At 34.1% G+C, this 21,390-nt stretch overlaps 1 protein-coding gene across 3 annotated transcripts in view; it reads right to left on the bottom strand.

Moving 5' to 3' along the window:
- LOC145297523 (uncharacterized) overlaps nt 1-19,544 on the bottom strand; it is a 609,211-nt gene extending 589,667 nt beyond the window's left edge. Inside the window, exon 1 of one of the 3 annotated variants that reach the window (XM_080143435.1) lies at nt 18,338-19,544. The gene's annotated coding sequence lies outside the window, so the exon portion shown is untranslated. Of the gene's footprint in view, nt 1-11,631; nt 11,783-13,090; nt 13,423-18,337 lie in introns of those variants that run through there. The other 2 variants (XM_080143436.1, XM_080143437.1) reach the window with 2 other exon arrangements.
- Nucleotides 19,545-21,390: the final 1,846 nt, after the last annotated feature.

The raw sequence follows: 21,390 nt of genomic DNA, 5'->3' as shown, positions 1-21,390 counted from the left end.
ATTTTCTGGAGCAGCGAGTAATCCAATCACTTTTCAAAAGAATCTTCCTAATAGATTGTTTTCAATGAATTGGCTATTATGTGTTGGCATTAAATATCTAAAAAAACGATTGATATGCTGGAAATCAGAGAATTCAGCTCTGTCAATGAATAATTTAGAGTATGTACTGCATTCTGGCAATTATATAATCAAAAAACTTTTGTTATGAAACACATCTAATGAAGACAATTCATTAGTTGGTTTGTCTTAATGTTTTAGCATTAAATGACCCCAAAAAGGTTGCTGTAAAATAAACTAAAATACATCTGCAAAATCTAAAAGGAGACAGTGACTGTTTTAACTTCAAATTCTCCCCATAAGTTTATTACGTCAACTGAATGTATGTTGGTATTTTTGATTATCGTTTTTCTTTACATTTTACCTTTGTTAGCATTGCCTAGCCAATAAAATTGGGAAAGGACTGGAAAGTTCTAAAAGAAAAGAAAAGAAAAAAGCTTTCTTTCAAACAATCACATTTAAATTTGAGGAATTATTTTCAATAGGTTATCTGGTTAAAGGGAAACAATACATAAAGAAGAAAAAAAAAAACTATGAAATCGATGCAATCTTCAGGATTGGTAAAAATAAATTTAAAAAAAAATCCAAGAAACTAATATTTTACTTATTTGGTTTCACAACATATCTGTAGAACTCCTATTTCAGCAGTAACAATGACAATAACAGTACAGAAATGATCTCTGTAAAATGTGCAAAGTTTATAGGTTGAAATACTTATTGATTGGTTAATTCTATCAAAATGCTCAAAACTCGATTGGTTGGTTATACTGAACTTCAACCAACTCTAGAAGCCAAACATCTATTAGTAGTAACTACAGAGCTGACAACACAGACGTGGTCAGCAATGAAGAGACTCAATTTGCCACAGGAACCTTGCCAGTCAGAACTACTACTATGGATCTTGTGGGCAAACAAAATTTGGTCATGAACTTTTGGCTACTAGCATCTTGACAAACAACGCAAGTCAGCCATGGACTACCAAGATACAATGACAGTTCAGTTTCACTTACACATGCCTACACATGCACTTTCTTCATCTGAACTCTTTAGACGCTTTATAACTGTGCTTTTGTTCTAGGGAGACAGACATACAAGGGTCGTTCCAAAAGCAAACCCTCCTATTTTTTTTTTTAACTCAAAAAGTTGAAGAGCTACAAAAAAAAAAAAAAAAAAAAAAAAAAAAAGCAACCATTTGTGCTCCAGAATTTACTTTTCTACATAGTCACCATCATTTTCAATGCACACTTGCCAGAAATTCAATGACATGTCTGCTTCTGACATGTCCTTAACAAGGGTTGCTTTTTTAGAATCTCACACCGTCAATATCTGCAACAGAGAAATGAAATTTTCAGGTCATGAATACACAAGTTCAGTCATTACAACAATGCCAGTTGCAATCCCCTCCAATCCAGTTTAGCAGAATTTAAAAAAATAGGAGGCATTACCCTTGGAATGTCCCTTGTAGTTGGGATTTGATAATCTCTTATCTACATGTTACAACTTGTTTGGTTATTCAATGTGTACACAAATGGTTATCGACAATTTTATTAGTTTTGTAGGAAAATATTTTGAAAATAGTCAGATTCTAAATAATCCCAAACAAGTTACAAAAATTAAAGGTTAAGGACGGTGCTTTTAGAATGCAAAGGGAGATTTCAAAAGCCAGCTTCCTAGAGAAAAACAACTTTGGTCTGCAAATGCCTTGGCAGTCCCGTTGGCATTCCCTTGTAGGGTACTTCAGGCAATAACAAATACCTTCTTAGATAAGGAAGGTAAAGCCTGGAAGGGCAGACCATTTAGAACTGCAGAGAACCAGAAACATCTGTTAGCAAACCATTTCAACAATGGTGTAGGCCAGGAGTCTTCAAACTATGACCCGCCAAAGTCTTTAATTTAGTCTGGTGTTTTTATGGAAAACAATATTTAGGAAATTTTTTTTTAAATAGAAATATGTGAAAATAGTGAAGGTATTTGTTTTTGTTCAGAAAATAATTAAAAGAATGCTGTTTTGCAGAACCAGTTTCACTAAAACGCAAAGTTCTCCGCCTGTTAGGAAAACTTTGGGGACTCCTGGTTTAGACTGTTAGCTGTGGAGAGGGATGGTAACTGGTGAGGTGGAGATAGTGGGTAGATTCCACACTTCTTTAGGTGTGGCCTAACAATAGGACCCTATCCTACTAGTAAAATTTTAAGAAAATCATGATAGGGTTCGTTTTTATTTTGAACTGAAAATTGTTTAGTATAAAAATAAAAAAATAAAATACTAGATATAAAAAGGAAAGAATAACAGACATTTAAATATATATATATATATATATATATATTAGTTCACATATCGAAGTAGTACCCCTCTGTATATTTTTGTCTTTTTCAATTTTTTTCAGTGGATTATTATCAAATAAACACTAGTTTACCAGATTATCAAAAATTATTTTTAAAAAGTAAATATTTGTAAGAGTGTTCAGTTTCTAATGCAATGTTTTAGTAAATCAATAACCCATTTCAGAACCACTTGATGTTTTTAGGCCAAATTTTGCAAATTTGTCTTTTTTAAAAGCAGTTTGGCCTTCAAAACTTCTTTTTGGCTCTTAATAATTTGACTTTAAATTTGCATTATGGATACAGCTTTACAATATGCTCAATCCAAAAGATTAATTGCACAATGTAAGTTGTGTTTATGTTGGCATGCCATGTCCATTCAGAAATATTCAAAAGCAAAAATTGATAAACTTTGGAGAAACTGTAAATGTAAAAAACAAAACTACCTTTAAAAAGTTGATTTTTAGGGCTATACTCTTAAAAATCAACTTTTTAAAGGTAAGTTTCAGTTGGTACTTTAGTGCATCATTGTTCTTAGATTGCAAATGTCAGATAACAGAACATGTATTTAAGAAAAAAAAATAAAAATTTGCCTGGGCAAAACCTTTGTAAATGTTGGGTGACGAAACTTGAAATAATTGGAGAAAGCAAAATTCAAAAAAGGCCAAACTGCTTAAGAAAAAAAAAAAAAAAAAAAAAAAAAAAAAAAAAGGTGATCAAGTTACTAGAACTTTACATTAGAAACTGAGCACCACCTATAAATATTTAAATATATGAGAGATGGCTTTCCATGTGGTAGGGACATCTCCCAAAAGGACCCTAAATTACCCTATATGTGCTTCCAGGTTGCACCTGCTCACACCACTACATTTATATTTGCCCTCTATTATCCCCACAACAGTAAAATTACTACCTTTAAGAGTATATTTGAGAAAATTGACCACATCCTGTCTGCTCATCCTTTGGCTAACATTAATATCTGGAAACTTCAATGTTCACAACGTGGAATGGTTAGCCCACTTAAACAAGGCAAATGATAAGGGGAGGTTCTGTCACGATTTCTCCATTACTTACGACCCAACTTGTTCACGAACCCACCCACTGATGGTCAGTATACAAATCTCCTAGACTTTTTCTCACAACTTGCCCTGAGCTTTGTTCATCCTCTGTTCTGTCTCCACTGGGATCTTCCAACCACTCGGTTGTATCAGTTAAGATAAAAACGAAATGTAATAAGTCCTCAGATGTACCTCTCCATCGTACAGTATATAGATACTCTATGGTTGACTGGGATAACTTCTGTACATTTATATCAGATCTACCTCTGTGTTCCATGTTTAAAAAGAATGTGTCCTTTGTAGTATCAGACCTGACAGAAGGGTTAATTGTAAGTATAGACCACTTCATACTCTCCAAAAACTTCCAGCAAAAACTCAACAGCTAGCTGTGATTCTCTGCAGAATGTGCTTCTACCATTATGAACAGAAATCACTATTTCCATTGCTTCCAACATAATGGATTCAAGACTGTCAGCAACCACTGTAAAAGAGTAATAAAGACTGCGAGAAAGTTGTATGCTCAGTTCGTTAAGTCCAAAGTAGCTGAGCAGCGGTTTGGTTCCCACCAGTTTTGGCAAATAGCAAACAGGTTCCTAAACAAAAGCTAGTGCTCTACCCAAACCATCATCAATAGACCAAAGGTAATCTCATCAGCATTAGACAAAGCCAAACTCTTTGCCAAGAACTTTGCATCTAATTCTGACCTATGTGATCATGGTCGCCCCCCCCCCGTATTTCCTCTATCTGGAAACATGTTATGCACCATACAAATATCTGTGTGTGATGTTGCCAAGCTAATCAAAAACCTTGATTCCAGTAAAGCAACTGGCTCTGATGCCGTTCCAATTCAACCATACTTACAAAGCTGTTTAAATATTGTCTTTAGAACTGTTTCCCAACACTATGGAATACCTGATCAGTATACCCTTTATTTAAGAATTCAGGTGATCAATCATCTCTTTCAGTACAAACCAATTAGTCTCGTGTGCATCATAAGTTGCTAGAATCTGCTAAATAGAGATGTAGTCAACCACCTCAGCAAAACGAAGGAGGCTTCTTTTCTAGGACAATTGCTCAACATATGAAAGGCCTTTGATAGAACGCAATATAAAAGGTCTACTCCACAAGATCTCCATCTATGGTTATGGTATAGCTGGAAATGCCTTCTCAATTATTAAATAATTTCTGATAGGTTTATAAGAGTAGCGGTTGATGGGTAGAAATTAGAGGGTCACAGTATTAATGCTGGAGTCCCTCAGGGGTCCAACTCTCTGATCTACATCAATGATCTCCCAAATCACATCCTAAGATCATTAGTAGACACTACCATCTATGGTAACACTTCAAAGGCCATAAACGCCAAAGTTCTCATTCTCTGTCCTCTGATTTTGAGCACGTCATACAATGAGGAAAGAAGTGGCTGGTTAATTTTAATGTGTCTAAAACCAAGCTTTTCTCTTTACATCATCAATGCTTTTATCCCCGTCTGACATCAATTGAAATGAATGGCTCTTGTCTTGGGGAGGCTCCATGTTTTGACAACCTTTGGGGTCTGACCTTTACTCCTGATCTGAAATGGAACATATACATCAAATCTGTTGCAAAGATTACTGGAAAGATGGGGGGGGGGGATCATTCTAACACTTCAGTAAATATCTCACTGCTGATGGAATTGTCTACCTGTATAAGAGCCAAGTACATCCAAGGATCAAGAACTGTTGCCACATCTAGGCAGGAGCTGCTAGAAGCACTTATCCTGCCTTGCTTTCAAAATAGACTTTGTAGCCTAGTGGAGGGGGGGGCGGATGCCCTTTTCTCTTCCCTGCAACTTCTTTCCCAGAGATGCTGCGAGCCTGTCTCTGCTTTATTATTTTCATGGCAAGTGCTCATCTGAGCTCCAAGCTATGGTCTCCCCTTGTCAAACTTTCACGAAAAACACTCATTTACCTGAAACTACTATCAATAATTTTCCCAACTCTTTATCTGTGCCTAAACTTAAATATAGATCCCATGAATAAAGCTTATTTCATAGAATTACACGCCTACGGAACTCTTTCGTTTCCCTGCTTTCCAGCTGACTATAATATGGTTGTGTTCCAGTTCAACATGAACAAGTTCTTGAGGAGCCGTCCCCTCAAATAATCCAATTTACCAAATTTCCACTACTAACGATTACTATGATATTGATTACTGTACACTCATTAACCCTTATCGAGTGACCTCCAGGCCTTGATAAGTAGTGACTCTTTTTGTAAAAAAAAAAAAAAAAAAAAAAAAAAAATTGAGACTAATGTCCATTTTATAATCAGCTAAAAAAAATTTAAAAAGACAAAAATTTAGAGGGGTACCGCTTCCATATGTGTGTGCCATATATCACGAGGTGCCTTTAACTTTTTTGTACAGGCATTTAAAATTAAAATTGTAGACTCTTGAAAATTCAGTATGCTATTGCTATACATACTATGAGATGACTGACCAATTTTTATGATTTCAGGTTCAAATAAACAGGTACAGCAAGAATTGGAATACACGCTAGTAAAGCCAGATTATCACAGCTGGTGAATTTCAAATAGCAATCTGGACATGAATCTCGCTTTTTCAGCCACTCTGCTGAGTCGTAGACAACAAAACACATGTCAGTAGATAATTATATTTTAAAAACAAATATATTTATATATATATATATATGAAAGAGAGAAAGAACAAATTATTTTTATATAAGTCACTAATAAACTACTTTTATCAAACTTAATCCTATGAAACATCTAGGAAATAAGCCGATAGCACTAGCATATTTACTCATTTAAAATGCTTTTCTTCAGGCTTCATGTATTATTCTAAATTGATTTTAACAGGCAATACTTTGAATGCTCACCACTTCTCACATCGAGGTCACCCTCGATTTAAATATTTGCTGATTTTACAATATTTTTCCTTTTCGGCTTAATGTTAAAGTGTGGTATACTATATTTTATCTTATTTTTAATCATTTCTTATCAATAAAAGTAAAAGCATGTGTGTAGTCGTAGGTTTATTAATCTGTTGATGTGACATACGTGATTGAGAGATAATTCTCCAAACAAAATAAGGGCATTCATGGCTGGGAAGAAATTACCTTAAAAGAAATGGTTATAGCACTTTCATCGTAGACAATGCAATTATTCCGAGTAGTGATAGTCTTTTTTTTTTTAAGCTATCCTTTGCAGTATTCGTTTGTGGAAGAAAAATGTCAATATATGGGAGGCGGTGTCAGATGTGTAACAGATCTATAATAGAAGGCTGTAAGAAAGGAAAGCTCAGGGTGTGTTTGTCGGGTAGGGTGGAGGTGCTAGAATTGGCTCCAACAAAAACACTTGGGAATTTGGTGCAGTCTGCTAATAGACCAACACGTGTAGAAAGTGGAAGAATGCGGATTTCTGAATATTAGAGGTTGGGGGGGGGGAGGAATCGTAAACAAAACATTTGTTCTTTGTTTTGTTTTTTTTAGTTTTGAACCATTCATTTTTTTTTTTTTTTTTTTTTTAAATCATGCTATTTCTTGTAAAGGGAGGGGTCGAGGTAGTCTTACAAATTTCACCAGAACCGGTTTAAAAATATTAAGATTTTTATATAAACCTAAAAAGGAGTGAGGCATTACCTATTATTTACTGAACCATAAGTTTTTAAAAATAATATTTTTATATTAGAATAGGACATTTCTTACAATAGTAAAAATGGTTAAATATACAACAACAACAAAATGTTACCCAAGGCAAGAATTTATTATTCTTCTGGATAAGATTTATTTTTAACTTATTTTAAAGCGTTTATTTACTTTTAAACAACTGTACTGTCAAGTCGATACAGTTAATCACATTTCCGCATACTTCGTATTCATTGGATGTGTTTCTACCCGTATTTTGTTTAATTTTCAAGGATTCAAAGGGCTGTAACAAAACCGCCCTTTTCTTTTTAACTCGGACTCGCAAAAAAAAAAAAAAAAAAAAAAAAAAAAAAAAAAATTGCAAACATTTCATAGAATCCAACTTAACATTTTATGAAATATTAGTGTTAAAAAATAAAGAAATGGATATATATTTTTATAAAAATAAAATAATTTTTAAACGGCAAATGAGTGATATTTAAACTTTCAAAAAAATTCCTAAAAATAAAAATAACTTGAAAAGAAAAAATAAAACGCATTTGTCACCATATCAAAGATAAGCTTTCCAAATGTTGAAATAAAATTTGAATGAATAAAACGAAAATTAAATCTTAGAATTAGTTTCACAACAATTACAAATTCTAGAAAGAATGTCGGCTTTTGTGCAAAAGGATAGTATAAGTCTCAACTAATTTTATCAACCGGCATAGTTCGGGTGTCTTTACTTTCATTTTAAATTTGTTTTTTTGTTTTTTTAAATTTGATTTGTTATTTTTAACTTTTCAGCTTAAAATGGCTGACACTGGCACAATATTTTCTAAAATAAGTTCTAATTTTATAACTATTTGGTTTAATTAATAATTTGATGACCAAACAACACCGTAATAAGTAAATTATATTACGGTGGTTGATCAATACATTATTAATTGAACCAAACCGTTATAAAACTATAAGTAATTTGGTTCCAATGGCAACTATTTTAAAGCTGAAAAGCTCAAAATTTAGTCTAGGAAAATTGTGTCGAGCTAAAAGTAAAAAAGCTACTAAACAAACATGCACAAAGTTGGTATATTCGTGATCACCCCCTCCCCCCGAGATGAATAAAAAAAATAAAATTTCATTTTTTCAGGGGGTGGGGAGGTCCGTTTCCCAGCCATTTCCAATGTTATGCATTATATAAATTAGCTGAATAACATTTTCAGTACATTAAAAACGGAATAGACAGGGTGGAGGTGAAGGCGAGCTAGGGGAAAAGGGATATAGAAAAACAAGAAAGGGAGGAATAGAAAACGATAGAGACGGGTAGAGAAATAGAAATTTTAATATATATGCTACACACATTTTAACCTCTTATTTTTGTAGCCCTGACAAGCTCTATGTATGAAATTTTTGAATCGCAAGGTTATCTTATTTTCTTAAACATTGCATTAGACATGAAAAGAAACAGACACTAACGAAAGTAGAAAGCACAAAATAGCACAGGCTCTGCTTTATTTATCTCCCTTCCATGGTGAGATGATGTGACAGTCTGGTTGGCATCCCCCAGTGGGCGCGCCTCAGACGATCAGCAATAAACTCTTCCCAACAGCCTGAAAAAGCGCATTAGTCTGCCCACTATTTAAAAATACTGGATATTGGTCTTCTGCATATGATGAGCAAGTTACTTGAAGCCATGATAGAGAAATTGTAAACCACCGCAGTGACGAGCAATACGGTTTCTGTGTCCTGTGAGATCTACAGCTGATTTTTTTTTTTTACATAGGCATCACCACATTATCAAGGCCAAGAGGCCACTCAAGGATAAGGGTTAAAGAGTGTACAGTAGAAATTGGACAATACAGTAATCATTAGTAATGAAAATTTGGTAAATTTGATAACTTATATGAGACGGTTCATCGAGAACTTATTTACGTTAGACTTGAAGACAACCATATCGTAGTCAGCCGGAAAGCAGGAAAACGGAAGACAATTCCACAGGCGTGCGGTTCTAAGAAAGAAGCTTTGTTCATGGAATCTACATTTAGGTTTAGGCACAAATAAAGAGTGGGGGGAATTATTGATAGTGTTTACAGCTAGACGAGTGTTTCTTGTGAAAGTTTGGCGAGGGGGGACCATAGATTGAAGCTCAGTCAAACACTTTCCATGAAAATAACGATACATTAGAGACAAACCCGCAACATCTCTTCTGTGAGATAGAGGTTGCAAGGAAGAGAAAAGGACATCTCCTACGAGGCTACAAAGTCTATTTTGAACTCTACTGACAGATTTCACATAGGATCAGTGAATCTATTCATGGGGGTTTCTGCTCTAGAGGAATAGTTCTTAACATTTGTTCTGGTTTGTCAAAGAGGTCTACTTCACAAGATTTCCAGCTATGAAATATCTAAAAATGTCTTCTCAACTATTGGATCCTTTCTCTCAGATAGGTTTATACAAGTAGTCATTGATTAGTAAAAGTCTAAAGCTCAAAGCATCAACACTGTTATGCCTCAGGGATCCATCCTAGATAACTCTTTTCCTGATCTTCAAGGATTTCCCAAATCACATTCTAAAATCATTTGTTGACATATATGCAGACATCAACTATGGCAAAGCTTCAAAGGCCAGCAACGACCATAATCTCTAGGCGTCTCTCTCAGACCTTGAACACGTGGTAAATGCATCAAAATCCAAGCTTCTATCTTTTCACCACCAAACACGCCAATCCCCACTTAGCTCTGTCTCAAAGAAGAGTCCTGCTTTGACAAGAACCTTTACTTCTGAGCTGAAAGAAAAGACTTCAGCATCAAATCTGTTGCCAATATCACTGGAAAAATGGTTGCATCATTCTACAACTCCTGAAGGAGTCTCACTCCCGATGCAATCCTCTACAAGAGCCAAAATACGACCCAAAATAGAGTACTGTTGCCACAACTGAGGAAGGCGGGGGGGATGCTCAGAGCACCCTCTCTTGACTAGACAGGGTTGAAAACTGGCTTTGAAACCTAGGTGATGTTCCTGTCTCCTCCCCGCATCCTTTTTCTCACAGAAGAAACGTTGCAAGTCTCTCTACTCTATCGTTGTTTCCATGGAAAATGCTCATTTGAGCTTTAATCTAGCCCCACCCCCTTTGCAAGACTTTCACAGAAAACACTAGTCTAGCTATAACCACTGTCAACAATTTCCACCCACTGTGTGCCTAAATCTAAATGCAAATTCCATGAACAAAGCTTATTTCTTAGAACTGGGCACCTGTGGAACTCTATAACAAGGGCCCATTTGCTACCTGACTACAACGAAGTTGTAGTAAGTTCCTGTTGAGTCAACCCTTAAATAATCAAATTCTACTCACCACTACGGATTATTAGGCTGTTGTCGCTCCGACAATCTTACACTCATTAACCCGTATACTCGAGTGGCCTTGCAAGGAAAAAAAAAAAAAAAAAAAAAAAAAAAAAAAAACTTTAAAGGCAAAGTCCGGGAGCGTTAATCTTTTACAAGTTCACAGGATCAGCAAGATACCGTAGTCAACAGGCAAAATAGCATAGATTGCCGATTTGGGACAGAAAGAAAACTCACGGCTAAGCGTAGTAGTACCTGTTCCGATTCTCACTATAAATGACACAAATGTAAACATGGGTCGTCTTCGATAAATTATGGCTATTTTTGCCCCGAACTGGAAATTCCAACAAAACTTTGAAATATGAATGAAAAGTGAAAGAGGATAGAAAAAGTGGAAGAACTTAGAGAAACAAAATTAAAGTTTCTGTCGTCTTCAAGGCGTAAACAAAAGGTGGAGGTGGAGGGCGGGCCGGCGGGGGTGACAATAAAAAAAAATCTCAGGTTAGTCATTCTTGGTAAATTGAAACGTGGCACTAAAAGTACTTGTTTGGTAACTGGTGGGAAATTACAGATAAGTTTCGCTAAGGTAACATTGATCCCAAGAAACTTACTTTTACTATAAATTAGATTTTTGTAAATAAACAAACACCAAGTTATAGCAAGAATTATCATCTATGCGAAACGCGGAAAAAACAAGATCACCGAGAAAAAACAAGATCACCGAGAAAAGAAACATGGCTGATTTATAAAAAAAGTTATGAGAAAATAACTAAAAATAAAATTAAGAGTTAGCAAGTCACGCTAAACCCTTAGGCAATCTAAGCGTAAAACTAAGCTATCGTCGCCCTTCTGTTTCTCTCGGTCGTATTGTTTTGTCCGCGTTCCGAGATTAGATCTAATTTACCGTTTTTAATGTTTTTTTTTTTTATTTGGACGAAAACATGTTCTTAAAAGAAAAAAGTATTTATTTTTTTTACGACCTGCCCCAGCCTCCCATATTAAGAATGGTTTTCGGAATAAACACTACTACCTTGAAAGCCGTTCTTAACATGGGGAGGTTGAGGTTGGGTGTGTTTATACTACGCTGGGTATTTGTAAAAAAAAAAAAAAAAAAGAAAAAAGTTGTTAGTAATGAAACCCATAATTTCCGACCTTACCGTTTTTACGATGCCAGAGAAAGTCAGAAAAGTTTTGTTTCTTTTAAGATAACGCCTATATCTAAGTCAAACTAACCTGTATTCTTGACATTTAATTAACAGGTGTGAATAAAAAGAACAGGTCTGTGCCGCCACGAAATTAGTTGTGGAATAATCTAACGCATGCGCACAGGGATGCGTGCTGCAAGAAAAATAAATTTACCCACTAACCTTACAAGAAGGGCAGATTCCACGTCCAGTTTCGTGCTGGCAATATAGATCTTTAACCAAAACAATTCTTACCGTTATTTTTTTAAAAGGTTATAAAATTCTTCTATATGGCGAAAATAATTCATTTTAACAGCAACAAAAATAAACTAAGTAAAAGTTCTTCATAAATGTATTATTTGGAATATTCAAATTACAATTATCTTAATGTTTCGGCCGATGTCACCTCAGCAGATCGTCAGGTGCATATTTTTTAACTCAGGAAAACCTACCAGGTCAACTTTGGAACACGGAGTTTTTGATTCACGGCGATAATTAGAAATAGATTTCAATCTCTGTAAGAAACAAATCAATATTTATAATTTTATGGCAAGTGATAACACCGTACTTGTGCAGAATACTTTATTCAGAAACCCATTCTTGACGGGGGGGGGGGGATTATAATTCTGTACTTTCACCTAACAATTTAGCAAAAATACCGTAAAAATTTAATTTAACTTGGAAATATAATCTTAAAATATATATATATATATATAGCATGGTTCGTAGGATTAAGGTCCCCAAAATTTAAACTAGAATTGTCGGGTGGATTCTTATTCTAGGCAGTAATAATTAGGAATAAAAAGTTACTTTTATTCGTTGACGGAATGAGAACAATCTACCCCTAAAAGGTTCGATTCGAAATTCGACTAAAAGGTCCCCGTGTTAAAAATATGCACCTGGGGGGGGGGGCGACCGAAACGTAAATGATGAAAATAGTTTAAGTAAGAGATTATCGATCGCCATCTAAAAAAAAAAAAAAAAAAAATCCGAAACAAAATCAAAGACGTGTTTGGAGAGAAAAAAAAATGCTATATATTTCGATATTTCCAAATAGAAAATAAAGTTGTTTTTCTTAAGCACAAAGGATTATTAAATAATTATAGAGCGAAAAAAAAAAAAAATCTGACCGAATGTGGAAGAATGTTTAACGTTTGTTTTTGAAATTATTGATCACTCAAAAGTAATGTCTGATAAGTTCATTCCTTCAAGTTGTTTAACAAACATATTAAACGTGTTGTTGAGAAACCACATCCGTCTTCATTAGAAGAGGAAGAAAAAAAAAAACTTTGGGACCAAAACTGTCTCCATGTGAGGTTTGTATATATATATATATACAAAACGGAAACAAGAGACCCGCCATATAAATAAATATCGACGCTCTTTGGTCCTGCTCGAAAAGGTAAAATAAAGGTAGATATACGTTTATGATAGAATATATCAATGTAGACACATTTATTAGATATGACGTGGAACCTTAAATGGTTAGAAAAAAGAAAAACACTTACAAGATTAAAATATATATATACACACACCAAAAAGTCCGCTCGAAGATCAAAACCGAAAGAGAGAAAAACTCGGCCACGCAATATTTGTTTTGTTTTTTCCTTCTATTGCAGCAGAAATTTAGGCCAAACAACTTTTTTGTGGTAATGGTCGCTGTGTTTTGTTGTTGTCAAGATAAGATGGCAGTAAATTGAAGTACTATAAAAACCAAAAATTTGTTACAGCCACCCGACAAAACTCATGGGAAAGGGGAGGGAGAAGTGTCACCTATTCTTTAACAAGAAAATAGCGCCTTCCTGTACAAAAGAAAGAGAAGGGAGAAACCATTATTACATTCACAGGTAGTTTTTCTTTTTCTTCTAAGACCCCCCCCCTCCCCGCCCGCGCCAAATAATCTATTTATTTATTTTTAATCCCTACCCCCATTTCCTGAGAAAATGTAATTATTTACCATTAATTACCTCTTCTTCCCACGGAGAGTATGTGATACGAGATTTAAAATGAAAGGTATCCAATCCTCCCCCTAAAAAGGGCACATCTCTCTTCCAGAAGGAGGACATAATGCCTAGGAGGATAGCCTCCCGAAAACAGAATCCTACTCCATCACAGAGCAGGGCCTGGGTCAGATCAAGGTAAAATAAATATTATTAGAATTTCCAATTGCATAGAATTAGCGGAATATTTTATAAATTTTAATTGATTTCAAATTAAATTCTAGGTATTTCCACAGAATTTGAACCGAACTGTTTATTTATTTATTTTTGTAGTTATTTGTTAGAATTCAAAAAAAAAAAAAAAAATTTAGGTTTAATCCAGCAAGTCACTTTGGTTCGGTTCAAATTCTGTAGTAGCACCAACTCTCAGGCTCTCACCACATTTTCAACTAAGTGGAAGAATTTATGGTACTTATATTATGTTACCATGTTGAAATAATAACGTTATTTTGAAAGTCCTTAACATGGGGAAGGGAAGATGTTTGTAACTGTTCTGTACTTTCACTTAACAATTTAATAAAAATAGATATCGTGAAACTTGAATTTCACGGTAACATAAGTGCATGAGCACCGAAATTGCTACAGCCGGTTCTAAATTAACGATTCAACCATTTAAAATATTGGTCCATGTGCACTAATTGTCTAACCTGCAAAGGGTGTTTATTCCGAAAGCCGTTCTTAATATGGGGTGATTTGGGAGTGTTTATTCCGAAAGGCATTTTCTTATTTTAAACCTCCCTGTTAAGAACGGCTTTCGGAATAAACATTCTTTGCAAGTTGACAACCAGTGAATATTGACTAAAATATTTAAGTAGATAAAAAAAAATGTTGGTACTGCAGAGAGTGATCCGTGCTGAAATAATGTTATTAAAAAGCCATTCTTAACATGGGGAGGGGGAGGGTGTTTTGTACCTATTCTGTAGTTTAATTTTACAATTGAATAAAGAAACTTATCATAAAACTTTAAACGTGGAAATACGATTTAAAAAAATAGCGCGGATCTGCATTAGAACCAAAATGTTAATTATTTCTTTATTCTTTGCTAACTATGTGCACATGCACAACGGCGTTGTCTGGGAGTCATTTTTACTTTCATTTTGTTTCTCACTTTTCTTTTTTCAAATTGAATTCTAAAATTTTGAATAAATTTAATTTTATAATTTTAATGTCAGTTTAAATACTTCCATATTCTTTCCAAATTCCGAAGGAAATCAAAGTAATTTGTTTTTAACTATAAGCAAAAACAAGTAAATGTCTGACTTGCTGGTGTTAAAAAAAAATAGTACTTAAAATACGGACCGTGCTGAAATAATAACGTTATTATTTAGAAGCCTATTCTTAGGCCATGATCTGTACTTTCACCTAACAAAAACATATCGTCAAAATTGAAATTAACTTAACTATCCTATCTAAAAAGAAAAATAAAGTCCGGTCCGTATTCTGCCTTACATCGAAATGCATTCGGGTGAACTTAATTTATTTTTTAAATTGAATTACTTTAAAATAGTTTTTGCTACGATCGCTGTAATGTCTTTAACTGATTATGAAGGTAAATAGATATTTAAAAATACAATTGTTTATTTGATGTAAAATGTTCGATGAACAAATGGAAAGAATAATTCAATGCGTAATTATCAAAGTCACGTCGAGACGAGAAATACAAACAAAATGGTCACACTATGTTAATAAACGTGGAATTTCCTTTGATTGCCTGACGTGGACAATTCTGCGATTACTGAATTTTAAATAATATAAATAAGTTTCTCACGGTGGCTTTGGTGCCAACATTGTTGGATGCAAAATTTCCACCCGTAAAACACAGAAATTTGGGTCAGTCAGAAAAAAAAAACTTATTAAAAAAAAAAAAACGAACCTTTTTTGTTTGTTAGTTTTTTAAAGGTTGAAAATATAAACTATTTCTTACCAATTCTTGTCTCATAAATTTCATTAGGTTCAAGTTTTAGTTTAAATATCATTGGCTCAAGTCCATTAAAAAGGTAAACAATATTGTTTGTTGTAACTATTACGGGTGGATGACGAAAGAACTGGTTAAGTCTTTGGTATTCGAAATATTCTTTCTTTTACTTTTGGCAAGCATTAATAATGCATCAGTGAAGAAAATGCGTGAGGCATGTCTTCTTCCCACAAAAAGGCTGGATGGGACACACGAGGTTTTAAGTTTGAGGTGAATATTACAAAATTTGCTGTCATCGGCATTCGGGGTGGTGTGGTGGGCGACATTTGGGTGATCGAGAAAAAAAACACCCAGAGTGGATGATCGGAGACTTACTAAAGCATTGAATTTATTCGCAAATAATAAAAAAAATAATTCATTTACAAAGTAGGCACAAGGCTATCAAAAGCGACTTGGTAGGTAAATCGTACTCTTTCCACGGAAAGGGGATGTGACACGAGGCCGGTTTTCAACATGGGGAGCCACAGAGCACCAGCACCAGCACCCCAAGCACCCCACCCACCACTACTTCTTTTAGACTAGTTGACCGATCGTCGATCGGGAATAAACCAGTCCGGGAAAATGGCAACCGGAAACCGAATAGAATCATAGTTCTTTCCGATCCAAGCCAATAGGACAGGTAGTAAGAATATTCAGTGAACTTTATTAAACGTTCCGAACTTTAAGAGAAGACATTCTTGGTTGTTTTTTTTTTGTTTTTTTTTTCTCGTGTTGTTTTTTTTTTAATTTTTTTGTTCAATAATCTGATTTTTACTCTGCAAATAAAGAAAAGTTTTAAAGAAAATACTTTTTTAAAACTTTCTAAACAACACAATTTTGGAAGTTTTACACAATTCTTGAAATTTTGGCATTAATGCAGTTACAGTTTCATATCCCTAAGGAAATTAATTATTTTAGGAGAGTTCCGCCCGTGCAACGTAAGAGTTCCTATTTACTTGCCTCCCCACGGGGACAGAGTTAAACACAAGGCCAGTTTTTAATGTGGGAAAAGTCCAGCTCCTCTAAAAGTGGCACTCTGGAGAGGAACAAAGGATTTCTTCTCCATTGATCAAAAAGGTGTAGTGTAGTATCAGAAAAGACTGTCATCTTGGCCCGAACAAACATAAGTTAAACTCCCTCCCCATGTTAAGAATGGCGTTCTAAATTTATTTACGAATGTTAACCTACACAAGTGCTAACATTTTGTTTATAATAAACTTTTGGTGCTAATGTACTTATTGATCCGCGCTATTTTTAAAATCGTATTTCCAAGTTATATGAAGTTTTTTTGTTTTTTTTTTTCAATTGTAAAGTTAAAGTACAGAATAAGTACAAAACACCTTCCCCTCCCCATGTTAAGAATGGCTTTTTAAATAATAACGTTATTATTTCAGCACGGATCAGTAAGTGCATGAGTACTCCCCCCCACTTTTTTTTTCCGAAAAAGGAAATAATTGTACCCCTCACGAAAAATCCTTAGTATCAATACCTTTTTAGATATCCTACAAAACGATTCTCTTACATTGAATCCTGATTTATTCCTACTTTAGTCACGTAAATTCTAGTGCAATGCGTTTATTATTCCTAAACAACTGTGTGTTTTTTGTTTGTTTTACTAAGTGGTAACACAAAACAGCAAGTATTAGAAAGTTCGATCGTACACGTGACACGCCGAAATGAAAACTCTACCAGAAAAGATAGTTGCCATCTTTATAAAGATTTGGGCTAGCTAAGGAGGATCGATAACTCGAGCTTATAATTTTCTAGTTAAAGATCTAAGTAAAAATAAGTTCTGTCCAAATCATGCCGACAATCTAAATAATTTACTTTATTAAATAGGAAACAACCTGATGTTCCGTAGATTGCTATGAAAAAAAAGTCGAGAATGTTATGTATGTTGTCACGGTGAGATTTATTGGGTATGTTTCTACCATTATTTTGTTTAATTTTCGAGTTTTCAGTGATTATCAAGATTCCAAAGATGACCATCATCTCGTATCCATTTTTTAAAATTGATTTTAACGTAACACTCAACAAAGCAAATGTTTCAAAGCAAATAAACGCGTTAAAATAAGCTGAAGTACCAAGAACTTATTCAGGTAGATCAAAGACTAAATTATATTGCCTTTGGTAACATTTATTTGTTATATATTTGTTGGGGGTGGGGGATAACACTTTTTCGTTTTGTTGTTTATGTAACAAAATCCCCAAGACCAGATCTGACCAAAGTCTTCCTAAAATGGTACATTCGAAATATGAGTGTAGGTAAACAAAAAAAGTCACTGTCTGCCGAACACGTGAGCATCAGCAGCAGCAGCAGGTGTTTTGTGTCGGAGTCGCGACTCCAGCTTGGGACGTCCCTCTGCTTTCCCGCACCTGTGGTTGAGGGTGGGGATGAGTTCGCCAAGGATGCCTAACTTTTTTTTTTTTCATTTTCAACGGCATATCGCTGTTTCTTATGGCACTTCTAGCCCACTATTCTATTTACATGATTTTTGCAAATACCCCCAACCCCCACTCTTACCAAAAGAAGACCTCCTCCTTAAGGAGGAGAGAGGGGGAAAAAAATCTGATATCTTTAATAATGAAAAAATTATGACAGTATATCTCTTAAAAATAAAATTACCAAAATAAAACGTACTGGTGTTTACGTTTTTAGATGTGTGCATGCAAGATAAAAAGAAAAAATACCAATTATTACGCTAGAAACTTATTCCTATGTTTTTATTTGTTTGTTTAAGTATTATTGGCGGATCTGGGTCTTTGAGTATTAAAAAAATAACAATAATAAAAGTACTCACCTTTCGAAATGTTGGAAACTACAAAAACAACGACCGCAGTAGAAAGAGTTGGGGTAGGACGATGTATGTGTGTGGCAATATTATTGTGTCCTTGATAGGAGAGGAGAGTGGATAGAAGAGTTGGAGAAATAAACGGTGCTTTTCTTTCTTTCTTTCTTTCTAACTCCCCTTTATCTTTTTTTTTTTTAATTTTTTTTTATAACATACTTATTCCTGTCTATTTTATTTATTTTTCTTCCTTCCTTTTTCTTATGTTGGGGACAGACAGCGGTACCAAACCAACACGAGAAGAGACCAAGATGTACCGTAGGGCGTCCACTCTACAGAATACCGCTAGTCGGGCCTTTTTGCTCAGGGTGAAGTACGGTGTAAAAATGACTATTAAACATCCAGGTTTTTCTGCGGGTGTTCTTGTATCATGAATAATTACCATCATTGCAATTTGAGTTTCTTAAAAAAAAAAAAAATAAAAAAAACTCTTTTTGTCCCCCTCTCTCTATTTCTTTATCTCTATCTTTCGCTCTCTCTTTGCTTCTTATATCGTTCTCGGTAACTTCTCTCTTGAACAGCCCATATTTGAATTATTTATTATTTTCCAACAACCACTGATGCCATTAATATAAAACTCCAAAGCTTGTTTGACGATAATAGTAAGAAAAAAAAAACGTGGTTCCATCAGCATCTGTCTATCTCTCTCTCTCTCTCTCATCCACTCCTTTACTCTTTCATTCCTCTACCATAAAAATGCGATTCCTTTATTTTTCTTCTCACCCTCGAATATGTCCTGCTTTTCTCCCCCAGCCCCAACCAATACGTCCTTGTGCATGACCGTCTTATTATTTCTACTCCCACCCCAGGGTCGTCTTGTATTGTTTTCTTCTGTCCTCCTTTACGTCTCCCCCCCTTTGGGTGGGGTAGGCTCCAGACGTTACCACTTCTCTACAATTGTTCGTAGCTAACATTTAGGGGAAAAGGGTAAAAAAAAAAGGGGTAACAATAAAAATCCGAATCGTCTCCATGTTATGGAATCTTATGTTAGATATTTTAACTTTTAGAAGAAAAAAAAACTTTCAAAAACCAGCTAAATAAAAAACAAAAAAAGGGATATTCTAACAAGTCTATTAAACCTGCATATTTATCGATGAAAAGACGATTTTAACATAAGCGTGACAGACCAACGAAAATAATATTTCAAACATAAGCGTGACAAACCACCGACAAACTTTTTAAAAGATACAGTCACGCATCTAAAGAAATGGTAATTATTTTGGAAAGAAGAAAGCATTCCATAAAATTAACGTTTTGTTTTGTTTTGTTTTTTCAATAAACCTAATTATAAAACAATTTTACAACAAAACGAAAAATTATCAAAAAACAAATCAGGCAAGAGTAGTTACTCTTCTACCTACTTGGATAAGTTTTTCGTGTTTTAACTTAATTTAAAGCGTTTATTTACTTCGAAACACAATTAGTGCCGCGGTAGCAGTGTCAGAAATTTCGTGAAAATAGTGAATAATTCCACCCCATCTTTCCAAGCTTATAACTCCTCGAAAAATGTAATTCAAGCCCTAATTTTTTTTTTCAATTAAAGGAGTAAGGACCAAGGTTTTATTTAAAAAAAAAAAAAAAAAAAAACAATGTGTTTTTTTTTTTTTAAAAAGGTTTTAAACTTCGGACTTTACAGGTAAATTTCTAAAAAACTGATTTTTTTTTTTGTTTTAAATTTGAATATATTATTTATTGACCTTTTCTCTTCAATTTGTGATATATAAACCTATTAAACATAAATTAATTATTTACTTTTTAATAGACATTTCAAAATGAGAGGCGTAAATTATTCGACCCCCTATCTTTCTAAGCTTATAACTCCTCGAAAAATGTAATTCAAGCCCTAATTTTTTTTTCAATTAAAGGAGCAAGGACCAAGGTTTCATTAAAAAAAAAAAAAAAAAAGACAAAAAGAAAAAATGTGTTCTTATAAAATAAGGTTTTAAACTTCGGACTTTACAGGTAAATTTCTAAAAAACTGATTTTTTTTTTGTTTTAAATTTGAATATATTATTTATTGACCTTTTCTCTTCAATTTGTGATATATAAACCTATTAAACATAAATTAATTATTTACTTTTTAATAGACATTTCAAAATGGGGGGGGGCGTGAAAATGGGGGGGGGCGTGAATTTAAAAAAAACGTTTGTCTAAAATATTATATTCGGTTTATTGGAAAGAACATAAAATTTCACATTGACCCTGAAAATATCGTAAAAATAGAATCAATAGAAAAATTTTGATAGATTTTTAAAATTTAAAAATATTGAGTTTAAAAATTGAAAAATATTGAGTTCGGAAAATTCATTACTGTTTTAAAAAAAAAAAAAAAATATTTTTATTACTTTTAAAACAACTGTAATAGTTTATTTTGGAAGTATAATCCATAAAGAAAATAAATAACCCACTTTTAACAGAGAAATTACGAGATTTTTATATTGTATTCGCAGTTTCGTGTTAGGGGTGTCAAAAATTCCTACAAAAATTCTGATACTGCTAGTGCCGCGGCGCCGCGCCGCGCCTTACGTTAAAATAAAAAAGGGGGCTGGGGTTTGTATTACTGTACCTATTTACTATGCCTCCCCACGGGACAGAGTTAGACACCAGGGTCGGTTTTTAACGTGGAGAAAGGTACAAAAATAAAAATTGTCTCAGTCGTGAAGGATTTCTCCTCCACCGAAAGAGAACAAGAAATGGAAGTGCAGCATTAATGCAGCATCTGAAGAACAGATACTACACTTTGATCTTGTCCCGATAGATTCGAAAAAAGTTGTCAAAAAACAAATATGTAACAAATAAATGTTATCAAAGGCAAGATAAATTACTTTTCTACCAAACTGGATATAATTTTCGTGTTTTTATTCAATTTAACATGTTTATTCAGCTCGAAAAGCATACAGTGTTTACCGATGTATTGGAAAATTCAAAATGGCGGCCGACTCTCTCTTTAACACGGTAAGTTCGGGAAAAGGTGTAATAAATAATAAACTAGACAAAATACTGTT

This window comes from Euprymna scolopes, chromosome 18 (assembly GCF_053919585.1).
Source record: "Euprymna scolopes isolate OS-2025 chromosome 18, ASM5391958v1, whole genome shotgun sequence".
NCBI classification, from domain to species: Eukaryota; Metazoa; Mollusca; class Cephalopoda; order Sepiida; family Sepiolidae; genus Euprymna; species Euprymna scolopes.
Note: the sequence above shows the minus strand (reverse complement) of the source record. Positions and strands in the feature narration are given on the sequence as shown.